This window comes from Equus asinus, chromosome 11 (genome assembly GCF_041296235.1).
Source record: "Equus asinus isolate D_3611 breed Donkey chromosome 11, EquAss-T2T_v2, whole genome shotgun sequence".
Classification (NCBI taxonomy): Eukaryota; Metazoa; Chordata; class Mammalia; order Perissodactyla; family Equidae; genus Equus; species Equus asinus.
Window position 1 is genome coordinate 5,460,021 of NC_091800.1, and position 18,408 is coordinate 5,478,428.

Here is an 18,408-nt window from a genome sequence, read left to right on the forward strand (position 1 = left end):
GGGGATGACCACATCATTTTATTGCTTAAAATCTCAAGGTGTTTTTCTAGAACCCAATGATCGAATCTGAGCTGGACCAAAAGCACAGGCATCTTCCAAAAATTGGAGCTAAAACTAAATATAAGGAAAAGGATAATGGATATACAAGAAGTTCAGGCTGGGAGGAATGAGACATTGAAGTCTTGAATATAAAACTAAGGTAACCTACTCAATTTGATAGGCAGTGGACATCTATCAGAGAGTTTATATCAGTGGAATGCTTTAGGAAAACAAACCTTGGTGTGGTGTTTAGCACGAAGTAGAAGGGCAAGTGCCTGGAGGTGTATTGGGCAAAAGCCCAATGACTAAGCTGTTGCAGTGATTTTCGATAATAAATAGTGAGATCCTGAATAAGGATGATGGCAGTGAAAACGGAAAAGAGGGGAGAGGTACCAGTGGAGTTGTCATAATTTTGTCATTGACGGTAAGGAAACAGGAAAGAAAGAGAAGTATGGTCAAGCATATGCAATAATTGCTCATAGAAATCTTTTATTGCTTAGTTTTACCAGCAAAGATTTAGAGGTAAGCTTCTGTTCAATTCTTCTAGGGTAAAAGAGATTATGACTTCGATTTTCTGATGAGTGAAGTACAGCAAAAAGAGGTGTTTAATGATATGCTAGCTACCGTCAGGGAGAGCCCGTGGATGCTCTGACTGTTAACTCCTGTGACCTCTTTGAAGCTCTGTCCTATGACCTCTTGGCAGCTCTCTTAAAGAAGGACCTGCCATGTCATTCCTTACAAGAAAGGCCTTGCTTACTGTCTAAATGGGTCACATCCATCAAGACATCAAAACAATGGGTTTTGCAAGAAAAGGTAAAGAATTGCTATGCGTTAGCTGTAGTGGGCTGAGGGATTTCCACACTATAATGGGCACTCATGATCAGGACAGACAGGCAATCTCAAAGCCCGTCATCTTTGGGAGGACACTGCCGGTTACCTTATCAGCTGTGCAGTGCTGAGCTGCAATTGCATCATTACCAGAAGATAATCTCCCAGGCTACTATCCTATCCCACGGTTCTGTGAGTGCAATAAACATCATAAATAAATACCACGGCACATTTACTTAGTTTGCTGTGTTTAAGGGTTTTCAGCTGGGAGTAGACCTGTGACCTTTGTTCAACTGTTCGTGTGCTGTTTCCAGCTGGATGTGAAGCACTGAGTTCTGGAAATCTTAGAAGACTGCCTTTCCCTCTGAGCCTGACTAAGGTAAAATCCACCTAAAACTTCATAGAAACGTGTTGGGCCACTTTCTTTTTCATGCAGAGAGGATCTGCAGGTCAGGATGAGCAACTAACACTTTCCAACTGTTTTCACTCATAGCCAAATGTGCTTTGCTGAGTTCACAACTGAGCAGCCAGTCCCTAGGGCGTTCATTGGAAATCAGTAAGTTGGGAGAAGAGAAAGGCTGGCCGATTTTGGCTTTGTGTCTTCCTCTCCCATTTTGGGCTGAAAGAAACATACTGCATGTGGCTGGAACAGGTCAGGTGCCAAGCTCAATGGCACTCGTGTAGAGGAGGCCATTTTTTGGAACTCTTAAAGGCCAAAATGCTGTTTTTAGAAGGAAAGTTTTTCCAGGACTATATTGTGGCCTTTAACTTAATTAGTCAATTAAAGAAAGAAAGTCTCCCAAAAGAATTATTCAAATAAAAGGAAGCTGCCTAAGGCTGCTTCTAGGGAAAGAAAAGAACCTTTTGCAATGCTGAGGCCAGAGACATGGGTGTAAGTTTTCCAAGGGGTATTGTGAAAAAGCTTTTGATAACTCATTTGAGGTTCTTGGTGGCCTCCTGCCTGGGGAATCTGTGGGTCCCCGAATTACAGACTTAGGAGGTGGCCTCTCAGAAAGGTCTTACTAGAGAAACATGAACATTTCTACCTATATTCTCATTCCAAAACTTAACTTTTGGTTAGATTAAATAAGCAATACATTTAACAATATCATCAGGAGTTTTTTTATTGCATTAAGAACAGGAAATTTAAAATATTGAAATATAAAATATTTTCAATAAAATTTAAGGATCCTCTTTAAAATTGAAATCTTCACCTTGTAAATGGTACTTGTCAAATATGGGGATTCCAAAATAGTTCTAATCAGTTCTAAAACTCCTTGACTCAACTGGACTTAGATACAACCTCTAAACATATGATGCCCCAAAGTACCTCTTTGATTGAGAAACTTTTTTCAATAATTATACATACTTCTACTCTAGCCTTTGATCTCATAGAACCCATATTCTAGTGGGGGGAGACAGTAAATAAATACTCAAATAAATACAAAATACGACAGTGATTAGTGCTTTGGAAAACTATAAAGCAGGGAAAGGAGAATAGCATGTGTGCGTTAGGATGGGTAGGACATCTTATGGGGATTGATATAAAACAAAATTAAATTCATAAAAACCTGTCAGTTGTCATCTGAATTCTTCAAACTGTTACACAGCTGCTAATGTAAAGATGAAAGAATTTATTTTCCACTTTGGTTTTCCTCTTAGATTTAATTCATGACATGATTTGTCAAACTTTTCATTTTGTTCGTTTCACGTGATCTCATAACTTTAGTTTCTTCAGGCAAATAGAGTGGTGACAAAATCTTGCTTAGACAGCATTTCTTAATGTTTGGAAGAAGGTGTTACTCACATAGAGAAGGTACTTTAATGTCGGTTGATTAAATCCTTCCTTCTCTAGTAAGTTTTATTTCCTCACTGTACCCTTCAGTCTTATTAGGTTGACTTGCCTTTGTACAGTTACCCGTCATACGTTTTTCTTCCCATGCTGACATTTATTCACAGTGTGGGAAACCTAGCAGTTTGTATTTGAAGCATACTGAAGACTGCCACGCATTTTTCACATATTTGGAAACAAAATATAGTTCCATGTGATTGTTTCCTCCACCATTGAATATTTAGTCAATGGGCTTTTTGGGACAATTTAGTTAGAATATTTCTCATTTATCTTCTCAACTCAATAGATGACATTAAAGAGAAGCTAATTTCCATGGAATTGGTTAAAATATATAATATGTTTTTGTTTCCCACAGAAATAGAAACATTTCTTTTGGAAATAGCACTTGTTCTCAAAAGGCAAATGTATCAGCTTTTCTTCAGGGCTGAGCTCCTGAGTTTAAATAATTTCCAGAGAAGTCAAAATGTTCAGCATCCTGTATCTCTGTGTTCAGCACTTGAGACTTCCCAAGTCTCACATTTGCTTCAATGATACTGATCTGTCAGTGTATGAATATTTCAATTCAGAGAAGTCCTTTATCGAACACATGGCCTCACATGAACACTTTGCAGGAAGCACATTGATAATCTACTTCTGCACTCTGGTTTTGCAGACTCTCTTTCTAGGCACTTTATGTGATTATTCTAAAAATAAATTTTATGGCTTTTTCCCTATTTAAGATAAACTCATGCTCACTGTAGAAAACTTGGGAACATTACTCATAAACTTACTACGAAAGAAAATAGTTTTGGGGGGAGTATTTTCATGTAGCCTTTTGCATGAATGTTTACATTTTGGGGTTTGCATTTATAGTCTTGTGAATTGTTTTCCTGTCGCTGAGGATATATGAAAACATTCTTATTTGGGGAGTCACAATAGTAGAGTAGTCAGTATAGCATTCAACACTCTCTAGCCAGGTGTCTGGGACACCTTGTTTGGGAACCCTGGGTACAGGGTGTTGTACATTCATTGTGCTCCTCAGTTTGCAGCACACAATTATTAGCAAAGCCTGCAAGAGTTCTCTGATTTTCATTCTCTCTCTCTCTCTCTCTTTTTTTTTGTTGGTGAGGAAGATTGGCCCTGAGCTAAGATCCGTTGCCAATCTTCCTCTCTTCACTTGAGGAAGACTGTCCCTGAGCTAACGTCTGTGTTAATATTCCTCTACTTTGTATGTGGGATGCTGCCAAAGCAAGGCTTATTGTGTGGTGTGTAGGTCTGTGCCCAGGATCCAAACTCATGAACCCTAGGCTGCAGAAGCAGAGCATACAAACCAACTACTATGCCACTGGGCCAGCCCCACATTCTCTCTTTTATTCTTCATCAATATTGCCATAAATTTGACTTGGTTAGCTGGTACAATAAACACTTATTGGTATTTAAGAATATATTTCTCTCTATATTTAATTGATTTCTGCCCCATCTTTAATATTTTCTTTTGACTTATTTCTTTTGTTTCTTATTTACTACTCTTTTTCCATCAAGAGGATACAGAAATAAAACAGAAACTTCCTCTGTGTCGTTTCCTAGGACTTCCATAACAAAGTACCACAGGCAGGGCGGCTTCAACAGCAGACGTGTATTCCTTTACAGTTCTGGAGGCTAGAAATCTGAGGTCAGGTGTTGCAGTGTTGGTTCCTTCCGAGGGTGTAAGGGAAAATGTGCTCCAAACCTGTCTCCTGGGCTTGTTGATGGCCATCTTTCCCTTGTGTCTCTGCATCATCTTCCCTCTTTATGTGTCTTCCCTCTTTATGTGTCCAAATTTCCTCTTCTTATGAGTACACCAGTCAACCTGGATTCGGGCCCATCCTAATGACCTCATTTTAACTTAATTACCTCTGTAAGTGCTGTGTCTCCAAATATGGTCACATTCTGAGGTACTGGGGGTTAGAAATTCAACATGTGAATTTGGCGGGGGGGGGGGGGTGAGGGGGGCCACAATTCAGCCCATAAAACCCTGTTATAGGATCATTTACAATCTATTAGGAAAAGACTTTTGATAAATAATAAAGCAGTCTAATGGTGGTAAGTGCTATGAAAAAATATAAACCAAGGGGAGTAGTGCGGGCTAGGGCAAAGGAAAGGAGCCCAGCTCTAGTGCAAGTATTTCTGTAACCTACTAGAACGTAGGTAACCAGTGGCGGCAGCAGCAGATGACCAGCACTGACAATAGAGTGGATATTTCTGCTTTGTGAGGTAGCAATAACTCAATATTTGGTGAAGACTTGTCTTTTTCTTGTGGGTGGGGTCCCATAAATTGCTTTTTTTCTGTGTATAATTAAGGCATAAAGTCTATTCTTGAACAGAGAGGCTGAGACAAGTAGTGGCTATACTGATTTGCATAATATTGTAAGAGGCTATATTCAAGATCAGTCGGGCAGTGGCTCTAGAGAAATTATGTTGCATAATTTGTTACGCCTTTGTATAGTGGGTCCAGGAAAAGGCAGAGGAAGCTGGGGCTATAAGACTCCAGGAGAGGTAGGATGAGGGAGAGCCCTCGAGTTGGAATAGGAATAACCCCGCTGCTTCCTAGCTTAGGAGGGGAGTCACCGGTGGGGCAATCCCTAGGAAATGGTCTTTCCATTGGATCTTAAGAGGAGGTACACCTGACGTCCAGTTTCAAGTTGTTCTTTCAGGTTGTTCAGGTTGTTCTGAACTGTGCTGTTCTTATGTCATTCCAGATTTTCAGGGAACATTTGGGAAACTGCTGTGGTCTAGCCTCATCTCTGCCATGAGGTGGCTCTGTGTCTTCTGAGACCAGAGTGTTGGGGGCATCACTGACTCAAGAGAGAGTGAGGCCCTGAGACACCAGGAGTCTCCGAAGGAGCGTGATCGACAGCAGGGGTTAGCGTGTCTCATGGTAAGGTCTGCAGATTCCTGCTGAGGGATGGGGGCATTCTGAACACTAAGGGAAAGGAATCCTATTGACGTCATCACCAAGGTGGAAGTCTTGGATTATTGCTATGTGTTAACAGGTTGGTCGTGGAAGACGTGAAACCTTGAAGACACGTTTGTACTCTAGAAAGATGCTAACTAGCCATTTCCTTGCCATTAGTTTACCCCCATCTCACCAAGAATTTTGTTTGTGAAATAGCAATATAATACCCTCCGTGTTTTCATAAACATTGGTTTTCTCTTATTAGTAAATTTAAGCATATCTGGCCCATGTCAATAAGTTCTCGTATACATTTGTTAATAAATGAATACCTATTGTTATTAAATATATGGTTGTGAAATTAACTGAAGAGTTATACTCAAAATGTAGATACAACTTTTTTAAAGAGATTTTTTAGGTGCTGAGGAACTTAGTGTTTAAAAGTTAAAAGTTATTAAGTCCAAAATCTGAGTGAAAACAGAGACCGAAGACGTCAAGCTGAGTGCTGAATCAGCCCTAACCTCCGGGCATTTGCTGACACAGATGAAGCTAAATTTTTGTCTTGAGGGTCTCTTGGGGTGATGAGGATACGGATCAAAAGCTACAGCCTGCCCATCATATTCAGTCTAACTGGAAACCCGGTCCCTCCAAAGGCGGGGTTCCCCTGAAGCTAGAACTCAGGGAAAAAGTGAACCAGAAGTGAACACACTCTGACTTCCCACCTCCCGGGAAATGCCTAGGAGGCTGCCTTGGTACCAGAGGGTGGAAAGGGATACAGAGCAACCTGCAGAAGCTGTGACTCAAGTTGGCCCAATTCACATGCTTGGGTGGTCCAACTATACTCAAGACCCGACGTCAATTTAAAGATGTTCTAGGCCGGTAGTGTTTCTAAAAGCCTTCCAGAAGCAAAAGCAAGGCTTATCTGGAGAAGTGAGCCTTTACTTGAGGTGTTAAATAAATTCCACAAATACTTTTCTAAGAGCCAACAATAGCCGATCACCTGAGCATACAAGGCAAAACAAGAAAGAATTTTTTTTAAAAAAGGACAACCAAAATATAAATTACAAATTGATTAAGAGAAGAAAGGAACTAATTATCAAAATATAGGGTAGGCGGCGCCTTCAGAAGGTGGAGGGGATTTGTGTTTGGAAAGGAACACAAGGGTTTCTGATATGCTGGTAGGGAAAACAAGAGAAAGCGTAGCTTGCATCTCAGCATTTTTATATTCTAAAAGATGTCATAAAAGAAACATTGGTGATATTTTCAAGGTATAACAAAGGGTCAGTTGTTTGCTTGATTAATAATGTAACATCTTATGGCAGTATATACTAATAGGGGACTGTGGTATACAAAAATCACTTAGAAGCAACTGTTGATTATAAGATCCCACTGTGTAGAGGTGGTGACTCTCCAGCAGTGAATCTCAGACATGTGTTTATGCTCATTACATTCACAGTCCCGCACTAGGGTCTTTAGTATATACAGAAACACAAGCCAGCTCTTTAAGAAGCTTACATCTTCGGGGGGAAAAGACATCAAAAGATAACCAGGCAAGGGAAGCCACCCAAAAGCCATTTAATAAATAATGTAGATGCTACTGTCTCCAGGAATAGTGCAGAAGAATTGATCCCAGGAGCTAAAACAAATAGACACAAAGTAGTTTAAGGAGAAGAGCTTCTGCTGGACATTAAGAACAGGAGAATTTGTGCAGACAGAAAGGAAATAGCACAGGAACAAGGCTTTGTAGGCAAGGACAACCTGTGAGCAGATGAGGAATGGAACTTGAAAGGCCTCTAAGGTGAAGGAATTCCTGTAGGAGTCGCAGAGATATAAAACGAATTGTTGAGTTGATTTTTATGTTGCTTATATAGTTTTTAAAGACTGGAAAACAAGCTAAATTGATTTAGATATTAGACTATCTACTGGGAAAGACTAACCTCCCTTCCTTTCAGCTACATAATTCTATAATATGACAAAAGAGTAAAAAGAAAAAAATCCCAGTTAATAATTTAACTCTTCTGATTTCTGCTGCTCTGAAGGAAATATTACTAACCCAGGATTTTGCAGTTTTCTAGGTATCTAGAAATAGGCAACAAATTAGAAAGCATGTGTAACTCTCCTGAGAGTTACCATTTGCGTCATCATATCATTATTTACAGGTTATTATTAATTAGCAAAGTTAAACAAAAGGAAAATTAAATGACAGATTTGAAGACTAATTCCTAACAAAAACACAAAGAGCGAGAGAGAAATAATTGAATTGCCCTGGGTTTACTTCTCAGGAATCTCTGCAGGCATTTACCAACTCTGTAAGTAGTCTCCAAAGGGCGCTAGAGACCTTTTAACGGAGGACTTTCGCAAAACCTCAGAGAACTGGAAGTCAGGTCATTCTGTCAAGTCTCGCTACAGTCACTTTCTAGCTGTGTGCTCTTTAGAATTCACTTAACTTCCCTGAAACACATTTTTCTTCCAGACAGTCTTACATGTCTGTGCACAGATTGCCCCAATTCAAATGTGATCTCTACCATTTCTTCGCTGTGTGACTTAGAGCATATTTCCTCGTTGGCAAAATGGGAATAATAGCACCTACTTCATAGAGTCGTCGAAGGAGCTGAATACTGCTTGGTGTATAGTACGTGCTCTCCCATCCTGTAAAGCTGACAGCATAGCCGAGGCTTCAGAGTGTCCTATCTTAAAGAGAGCCCGATGAGATGCTCAGCAGCTCGAAAATACTGCTCTGCTCACATTTCCTTAGCCAAGTCAGTCCCATATTTGCCCTGAACTTCAAAGGTGTTAGGAAACACCGTTTGCCAAGTGCAGGCAGTGGGAGTGGCTGAGAATGGAAAAATTTGTAATAACTAAGAGTGTCTTCCATAATTATCACAGAGGCTATCTATAGGCCAGATATACTCAGGTTTTCACAGCTTATTTTGTTACTTAACCATAATAAAATACAACTCATTACTTCTTTAGATAACTTTTTCCAAATTGCCATTAACTACTTGTATACATATCGGGAGCTATGATGGTACTTTTTTAACTTTGAGATAGCTGATTATACCAAGTGACACACGGGTGCCATTATGACCACCGAAACTCTTAAACTGCTCTGAACGTTCTAGTCAAATGCGAGGATCACAGAAGCTCAGGGTAAGAATCCCCCTAATGGAGCCATGGGTTAATTGGGATATTGGAGTCAGATATCATGAATTCAAAATTCACATCTGCCACTTAATCATTGTGACTCTGGGTATTTACTCTCCTTTCTCTGAAAGAATTTCTGTATTGGAGATAGCACATACCCAACACATAGGATGTTGGGAGATTAAAATCAGACGGCTTTTGTAAAGTGCTGGTAAGTTGTCCCTATCGAGACACAATAAATGTTACTTGTTACTACTACCACTATGAAGCAAGTTGAAGATAGATCATTCTTTTCAGAGAAGATTTATTTTTCATGTGAAAAATAGAAAATGGTATGGTTAAATGACACTCTGGGATTTGAAGACACTGCACATTTTCAAGCATAAGTCATTTCAGGAATGATGTTGTATAGTTAGGCAGCTCATAGAAAGACCCCCGGGCAGGGGAGTGGATTAAGGATGGAGGAAGGGGGTTACTACAATGTGTGTGTGTGTGTGTGTGTGTGTGTGTGTTTGTGTTTGTATGTTCATGTGTGCATATATTACTATATTAAATGAACAGAAGCAAAGATGTTGTCACATATTACTTATATAATAAAAAGAATTTAAACGTAAAAATTAATGGCATACCATAGATAGACAGTCCACCAAGAATTGATAGGAAATTTTTCAGGATAAGCATAATTATGTACTTTTTAGTTGGGAATTAGAAAATTGTATAATCTCACATATAGCTTCACAATTACTTCTTGGAAATCTTTTTGAGAGCAACATATGAGACTTAGTAAAGTTAAAATAAGGGACTACATGATGTTGGAAAAATAAAAGTAGGTAATCTACTCAGGATCAAATATAATTTTGAAGCCCACTTCATATAGATGAAAATCCATAAAAAAGTCATTTCATGCTTCTGTAAAATTGCTTTCAATTATTTCCAAGGATTAGTAAACATTGGGAAAGGTGAGGATAACAGCCTCGTGCAGCCCATTTAATAGGATGGCTAAAATTAGCCTTTAAAATGAATACTGCATTTTTAAATTAAGAAGTTGGACAAAGTCCTCCTGAGGCTTATCTGGGTTTGGCTCTGAGCCTACAAAAGTGCTTATTATGGTCAACCTCTGCTACTGAAACATTTATTACAGCTGCATGGAGACAGACTTGGTCAAGGAGAAAGACGCTTCTAATTGCCTTCACATTTGATGTGAATTCAAAGTAGTCTATTTCCCATCAGGAAAGATTTCTGTATCTCCTTTCCCATTTGAATTTTTTTAACTAAAATTTTTATTGAGGAGGTGTAAAGATCCATTAAGTTTTAGAAAAGGAGCATTTTTATATACCAACGCCCATATCAAAAAGAGATCAGACATTGCTCACAGGCCAGAAGTCCTCCGAGAAGGTCCATCCCTCTTGCTAGCCCCAAAAGTAACCACTACCATAATTTATAAAGCCATATATTAACTTTACCTGCTTAATAACTTTGTGGAAATGGAATCGTATATTATAGACTCTTTGTTTTGACATCATGTTTTGGCATCCAAACATGTTCATGCATGTAGCAACACTTTGTTCATGCTTTTTGCTGGATAGTATTTCATTCCATGAATATACCACAATTTATTTCTCTGATTTACTACTCATGGTCATTAGGATTCCAGGCCTAGGCTATTATGCATATTACCTCTATGAATTTTTAAGTACCTTTTAATGAACGTCCGTATGTCTTTCTATTACTCACAGTCTAGAACTGGAGTTCCTGGGTCATAATGTATGCAGATGCTCAACTTAGTAGATGCTGTCTTTTTTGGTATCTTCTCCCAATTCCAATGTGTGTGTGTGGGGGGGGGGGGGGTTCCTCCATACCTCCAAAAAGCAATTCTCAAACATCAGCAAGTTGCCCAAGAATTCAGCTCACTCTTGACACTGTCTACCTGGATAGAGCATAGGATTATCCAGGTTAAGGGTGCAGTACTACAGGACCGTCCTCTTGATGCCCCTTCAGATGCCAGGTGCAAGCCCAGATTGTTCCCTGTGCCTCTGACTGGCCAGCTACAGATTGGCGGCTCCAAAGACCCCTGCCTTGGGTTTCTGCTGCTAGTCCCAAGTTCAGGTAGTTACCTGTACAGTCCTATCTTGGAGATGTTGCGGGTGCGGTCCAGACTATTGAAAAAATTAAATATCACAATAAAGCAAGTCACACAAATTTTTTCGTTTCCAAGTGCATATAAAAGTTATGTTATGCTGTAGTCTATTGTGTGCGACAGCATTATGTTTAAAAAAACAATGTACACAGCTTAATTAAAAATGCTTTATTACTAAAAAATGCCAACCATTCAGCCAGTTGCAATCTTTTTGCTGGTGGAGGGTCTTGTAAAAAATGCACTATTTTCAATAATAAAGCAAAGCACAATAAAACAAGGTATGCCTGTACTTCTGACCTACTGAGTGTAGATAAGAGGTTCCCATGATGCCCTCCTTGAGTTTGATTAATTTGCTACAGTAGCTCACAGAACTCACAGAAACATTTTACTGACTAGATTGCCAGTTTATTATAAAAGGATATAACTCTGGAACAGCCAGATGGAAGAGAAGCAGAAGGCAAGGCCTGGGGAAGGGGCATGGACCTTCTGTGCCTTCTCCTGGTGCCTCACTCTCCCTGAATCTCCATGTGTTCACCAACGTGGGAGCTCTCTGAATCCCATCCTTTTGGGTTTTATGGAAGCTTCATTACATAGGCATAATTGAGTAAATCATTGGCCATTGCCAACTGATTTAACTTCCAGCCCATCCCCACTGCAGGGAGGTCAGGGGGTGAAAGTTCCAACCCTCTGATCACACAGTTGGCTCCATTGGCAACCAGCCCCTGTCCTTAGGAGCTTTCCCAAAGTCACCTCATTAACGTAACAAAAGGTATTTTTCTGTTCTTCTCACTGGAAATTCTAAGGGTTTTAGGAGCTCTGTGCCAGGAACTGTGAACAAAGAAATATATGTAAGAAATATATTTTGTTCATCTGAATGACCAAATATGTATGTTTCTTATAAATCACAATATTGTATTCCACGCCTGGTCTTTGAATATGGATCTCTTATAACCAAATAAGTCAAAAGACATTGGCGCATTACTAGAATCTCATTCATCCTTAATAACTACCCAGTCTATCATCATACGAAATATGACCGACATATGAAAATGTCTCCCAGGGCGAGACCACTCAGGTTTGCAAGCTTCCATTTACTCTTATCAGGTTCCACAAGAAAAGGTGGTCTCTGCAAACGTATAACTCCACCCTTCCAGGCACCTGGTACACTTATGCTGAGAGAGAATAGTATTCTCTTGCTCTGAGCCTCTCTTGAGGTATTAATAAAACGTTGGGTTTCCCTTGTTGCGTACCCTATTTATTCATCCTTTTATCCTCAGCTATTATTTCTCCTTCTCTCCATTTGTCATTTATTTTTACCCAGATTTTCCCACCTTTGGACAAGACATTGGATTTGGCCACTGTGCTGGTCTAGATTGTCGGCAGCAAAACTAGTCTAGCAAGTGCTTCTCCCTCAGTCCACTCCCACTCATGTAGGGCAGGGTTACATGGGTATAGAACCAGTGGGCTGTCCCCACCACTAGGCAGCACAGCAGCATTCACTGTCAGCCCCCACTTTCCCAGATGGCATGAAGGCACAATTCACCCCATTAGGCCCTCAGGAATTCTAACGTAAAGATTTAAAGTTATAGCTACGGTTTCTTGCTTAGGCGTCATCTCTGCTTCCAGCACCTGCAGTTGCATCCCTGGTCCTGGGACCACTGCATCAGGTAGGAAAAAGGTAGTTGTGGTGATTTGGGGAAGAATTGTTAGGTCAAATCATCATCCTCCCCACCCCCTCTTCCCCAGATCCCCCAGAAAAGCACAGGAATCTATCCAGTGGGGACCCTCCCTTAACCTCTCTCATGCTGAGTGTGAGTACACACACTTGAAGGTGTGCAAGCCAGCCCCTCATGCCTTTATCTCCCCCCATTTTAGATAGCAAATGTTTCAATTGTCCATTCCAATTCTCTATCAAACCATTACTCTGAGGATGATATGCAACATGATATATCCATTTGATGTGCTATCTCTTGGTCCATTATTGGGCACTATGGGCTGTGGAGCATGCCCCTTGGTTAGAAGAAATGAAACTGTGGGTTCCAAGTTGGTATAGTGTTTTCTTTTCCAATCCTTTAATAGTATTTTGAGCATTTGTATATACTACCGGGTATGCAAAGCCCAGTCCAGAGTAAGTGTCTATTCCTGTTAGGACCCATTTGTAGCCCCCTATGGCTACCAGCAACAATCTCACTTGCCAGCCATGTCCAGTGTCTTGCCACCAGGGAATCTGCCACATAGCCATGTGCAGTCTCTGTCTCTTTTGCTGGCAGACAGAACAATTCTTCCTGTCATGTTGTACCTCAGAGGGTGCAAGAGGAATATGTCTAGATTCAGCACATCTCTGCACAATGGCTGCAACCCCCATGTCCACTTATTTCACAGACCCAGGTGGCCATTTCAAGGGAGTTGCATTAAAAAGTCCACTTGGTGGTTCCAATCACCATCAAAACCTGGAAAGCGAGTTCTTCTTGTGGGTATCAACTTGTCTTGCTTTAATGCACCCTTTAAATTCCCAGAGTGATTTCCATAGGACCACACTCCATATATCCATCCCTATAATGGTCCAGTTTTCTGTTGCCCATCTACCTGATCACAGGGCCAGGCCATTGGCTACTGCCCCTGAGTCAGTAAAAATCCAAACAGGGGCCTCTGGTCAAAGCCCCTGTTCAATTCTTCCATCACTGCTAGGAAAACAGCATGCGGTTCAGTCCGCTGAGCTGATTCGTTTTTACCTTCTTCCATCTAAGTCTTGCCATCTGCTGGTCTTAATGTGGCAGCTTTCCAAACAGGGTATTGTCCATTCATCTTAGAACTGCCGTTCGTAAACCAAGCAGCTCCTTGTTGTTCAGTTGAGGGCTGTTCATAGGGCACTCTCCATGTGGCACATGGTCCCGGCACCTCCTCAGGTGGCTCCAAAATTGGTCTTGGAGGAAAAGAGGCTACCAGCTCATGGATGCAGTGGTTGCCGCCTTGCATTCCCCCAGGCAGCATGCTCCTGTATAAATCATTTCCATTTTATTATAGAACTCTTCTAGCCACTGCCTTCTTTATTAGAGTGTTTCTTCAACATCACCCAAGTCATTATGGGTATCTCAGGTTTCATGATTATTTTACGTCCTTCAGTCATTGAGGCAGTCTCAGTGCCCAATAGCAGAATATAATTGTCTCTCAAATGGTGGGTACTGGATGGCAGCACCTTGGAATTTTCTGATCCCAAATCCCAATGGTCACCACTGGGAAGTGCTCATGGGTTTTTACTGTAAGCTCCAGTCTTCATGAATACAGGTAGCAGACACTTCCAAAATCCTATCTGAGAGGGAGTCATAAGGGCCCAAAGATGTTAGGAGAGCTACCACCTTTTGTCACTCAGACATGGCCCGCTTTTGTTCAGTCCCCACTCAAATATAGCTTTCTTTCTGATAGTCTTATAGATGGGAGCTAGCAATTTTCCCAGATGTGGAATAAACATTCTCCAAAACCCAAATAAACCAACAAAACTCTGGGCTTCTTGTTTGGTCCTAGGGGTGGGTTATGACAGCAGTTTATTCTTAGTCACCTGTGGAATATCCTGGATGGCTCCTGCTCAGGTGACTCCTAAGGATTCTACCCTGTGCAGGCCCTTGGACCTTGGCTGGGATTATTAACTAGCCCCAGTTGGCCCTGTGCGTCACCACTGCATTCAAATCAGTCCTAGCCTGCTCTTCAGTTTCTGATGTATCAGAGTGTCATCAATAGAGTGCATTATTACACTGGAGACCTGCATCAAGTCCAAATTCCTTCTGAGCAAACCGTGACAATATGGCGCTGAGTTCAGATGGCCCTGTGGCAGCACAGTAAAAGGAAATTGGGATCCTTCCCACCTAAAGGCAAACTATGGTTGGCTCTTTTCCAAGATCCAAATAAAGAAACCATTTGCCTTTAGGCGGTTTTCTTTCTGATTGAAACCACGTCCAGAACGGCTGAGGCTTTGGGCAGTACGACCTTATTTAAGCTCCGATAGTCTACCGTTAGTCTCCATGAGCCATCCACCTTTTCCACAGGCTGCACAGGGCTACTGTGGTCAATGGTACTAGCACTCTAGCTTCTAGCATGCCATTAATTAAATATTAATTAATTATCCACTAAGTAGTCTATATTGTCTTAAGTTAACCTCTTGTGTGGCTTGGGCAATTCTAGTGGTTCCCACTCAGCATGCCCAGTTAAAACTGCTCTGAGGGAGCCAGCCCTGACGGCCCAGTGGTTAAAGTTGGCACACTCCCCTTGAGGGGCCCAGGTTTGATTCCTGGGCATGGAACTACACCCTTTGTGTTAGTCAGCAGCCATGCAGTAGCAGTGGCTCACATAGAAGAACTTAGAAGGGCTTACACGGAGAATATACAACTACGTACTGTGGCTTTGGGGAGGAAAAAAATAAAAAAGGAAGATTGGCAACAGATGTTAGCTCAGGGTGAATCTTTCCCAGGGGGGAAAAAAAAAAACTGCCCTGAGGGTGGACTTAGGTACCTTCTGTTTTACAATATTAGGTAAAGGAAGCAATCCCCATTCAGACATAATATCCATCCCAATAATACACTCAGGTAAAGCAGATGCAACCGCCTCACACAAAATCTGTTCAAAACCCCCAGTTTTCACCCAGACTTTCACCTTAATCCCATCAACTGTTGCATCTCTATATCCTCCCAATCCAACCTTAGCCCGCATTGAGACTTCACCTATAGGTTTTGGAATCACATCGCACTGGGCTGCTATATCAAGGAGTCCCAGAAAATTTTCTTCCCCTCCCTCTGGCCGTTGTACTCACACGAGTGCATATGGCCTTGTGTCTGCAGTTGGGGGTGGCACCGGAAGACCCTGCCTCTACATTGACCTTTTCTTTGATTAATCTTCCTAAACATTGCCCCAGAGAATTCCTAATCAGTTTTCTCATCACAATCTTTGCTTTCTGACTTAAATTCCTCCAAACCCAGGTTAATAGAGTTGGGACATCAACTAGGAGTTCCATTGGATCACTCAGTTTCTGGTAGCACTGCATCAATTTCAATTCCATCAATGTTTACTTCATTCATCCCATTTTTCAATAACTGTCTACAGACTTCCACTCTGCTGGATCGAGTCCCTTAACTCTCCCCTTTGTCTCTCCTATTTTCTTAATTACTGTAATGTTCTTGGTATCAGTAAGACCAATATGGGGAAACTAAGATAGCAAATCTGATAAGCCTTCTCAAACTGTTTGATTTTGTAGCAGTAAAGTTACACGGGGTGCTAATGCAACAGGAATCCCCTTAACACAGCATTTACCATAACCTTGGTACCGGGCGTATTCAGCGGGTGAATATCCGGGTCATCATAAAGCCAGTACCACATGGCTCGTATAGGAAGCATATCAGCTGCTTCATCCGGGGTGTTCCATTTGACATTCATAGGGGGAGTTGGGCAGTCTCCTTGCTCAGGATAGACACACTTTAGAGTGTTATCCAGTCCACCACACTGACTGTTCCCTGGGGAATGACTTCCTGTGTGTCTGGATCCTGAACAGCCCATCCGTGAGTGATGAATAGTGAGCTGTATGGTCCTACATCAACCCAAATGCTCTTCCACTCTGCACCTTTCGAAACCAAAGACACAGCCCCCATTGCTTACTCTCACAATCCATTTTATTAAAGCTTCTTCAGGAAACTGATGACACCAATCCTCAAAATGATCCAATTCCTTCACACTACATTCCCCTGATTTCAATCCTTTCTTGGTTGACATTAACTACCTTCTTGTGACCAAGGTCTTGGAGGTACTTTCTGTTGTCCCTGCACAATTTTTTTCTTTCTAGGCAGATTTGAGGCTAATTAGCTGTGTTTTTGAAAGAATTTGTCCATTTCCTCTAAAATGCTTTTATTATCTTTTTAATATTTATAGAATCTGTAGTGATGTCTTCTTTCTTATTCCTGGTAATTGTTATTTATTCTTTCTCTCTGTTTTAATTGGTAAATTTCACTAGGATTTATCCATTTTATCATTCACTTAAAATCATTATTTGGCTCTGCTGATTTTCTCATTATGTACTTGTTTTCTACTTGATTGATTTCTTCTCTTACGTATATGGCTTCTTTCTTTGGAGGTGATTTAACGTTCTTTTTCTAAGTTCTTCAAATGGGAGCTAGGTTACTGATTTTCAGTCTTTCTCCTTTTTCTATTATATTTCTTCAGGGCTATATATTTCTAAGTATTCTTAAGACTAAATATTTCCCTTTATCTGTATCTCACATGTGGTGATATGCATATTATCAGTTAAAAATATTTTCTAATTTCCATTTTGAATTCTATCTTGACATAGGAGCCATTTAGAAGTTTTTTCCTTACTCTCCAAACAATTAGAGATACTATATTTCTCATTCTATTATTGACTTCTACCTTAGTTACCATGTGGGGAGAAAACACACCCTGAATTATTTAAATCTTTTAAAATTTATTAATATTTGTTTTATGACTCAGCATATGATCAATTTTGGTAAATTTACACTAGCTTTAGAAAAGAAGTTTTATTCTGTCATTGTTAGTTGTAGTATTCTATACATTACACTAGTCCGAATTTATTAATGTTGTCCAGTTTTTTTGTCTGCTTTTTAATCACCTATTAAGACAAGTATGTTAGGGGCCTGCCTGGTGGCACAGCATGTTCTGCTTCGGTGGCCCAGGGTTCACCAGTTCAGATCCCAGGTGCAGACATGGCAGCACCTGACAAGCCATGCTGTGGTAGGCGTCCCACATATAAAAAGTATAGGAAGATGGGTACAGATGTTAGCTCAGGGCCAGTCTTCCTCAGCAAAAAGAGGAGGATTGGCAGCAGATGATAGCTCAGGGCTAATCTTCCTCAAAAGAAAAAAAAAGAGAAGTATGTTAAACTCTGCCCGTGTGATTGTAGACTTGCTTGTATCTCTTTCCATTTTCATCTATCTTTACCTGCTATTTATTTATTTTGTTCTTTATTTTATTTACATCAATTATTATTTATTCATATTATTTATATTTTATATATTTAAAATATTAATCGATACATAGAGATTTACAATTATATTTTACTGCTTATCATAATAAAATATGCTTCTTTATCTCTATTTATGCCCCTACTGAAAGTCTACTTTGCCTGATAGTACACTGGTACATGAGCTTTCCTTTAGTTAGCGATTCCGTGATACATCCTTTTTCCATTCTTTTAAACTTTTGTGTGCAGCTATTACAGTGATTCTGCTATAAGCAAATATAGTTAGATTTTATTTTTTAATCTAGTCTAAGAATCTTGGACTTTTAATTGTTGTATTTAGCCTTTTCACATTTAATCCAATTGCTGATATATTTGGGTTATATGTATCATCTTTTCATTTTTTCCATTTGACCCACTTTTATTTTTGTTATTTCCTTTTCTCTCTTTCTTTTTTCCTTTGTGTGAATCGACTACCTATTTCTTAATATTCCTTTCCCTTCTATTAAGTTGTTATTTATACT

The 18,408-nt window shown here is 40.3% G+C and overlaps 1 long non-coding RNA gene across 1 annotated transcript in view; it reads left to right on the top strand.

Annotated features, from left to right (window-relative positions):
• The first annotated feature begins 1,111 nt into the window (after positions 1-1,111).
• The window catches only part of LOC123288898 (uncharacterized), a 42,369-nt gene continuing 25,072 nt past the window's right edge, over positions 1,112-18,408 (top strand). The window contains exons 1-2 of the long non-coding RNA XR_006532503.2: positions 1,112-1,246; positions 5,437-5,615. This is a non-coding gene — a long non-coding RNA (uncharacterized lncRNA). The remainder of the gene's footprint in view (positions 1,247-5,436; positions 5,616-18,408) is intronic.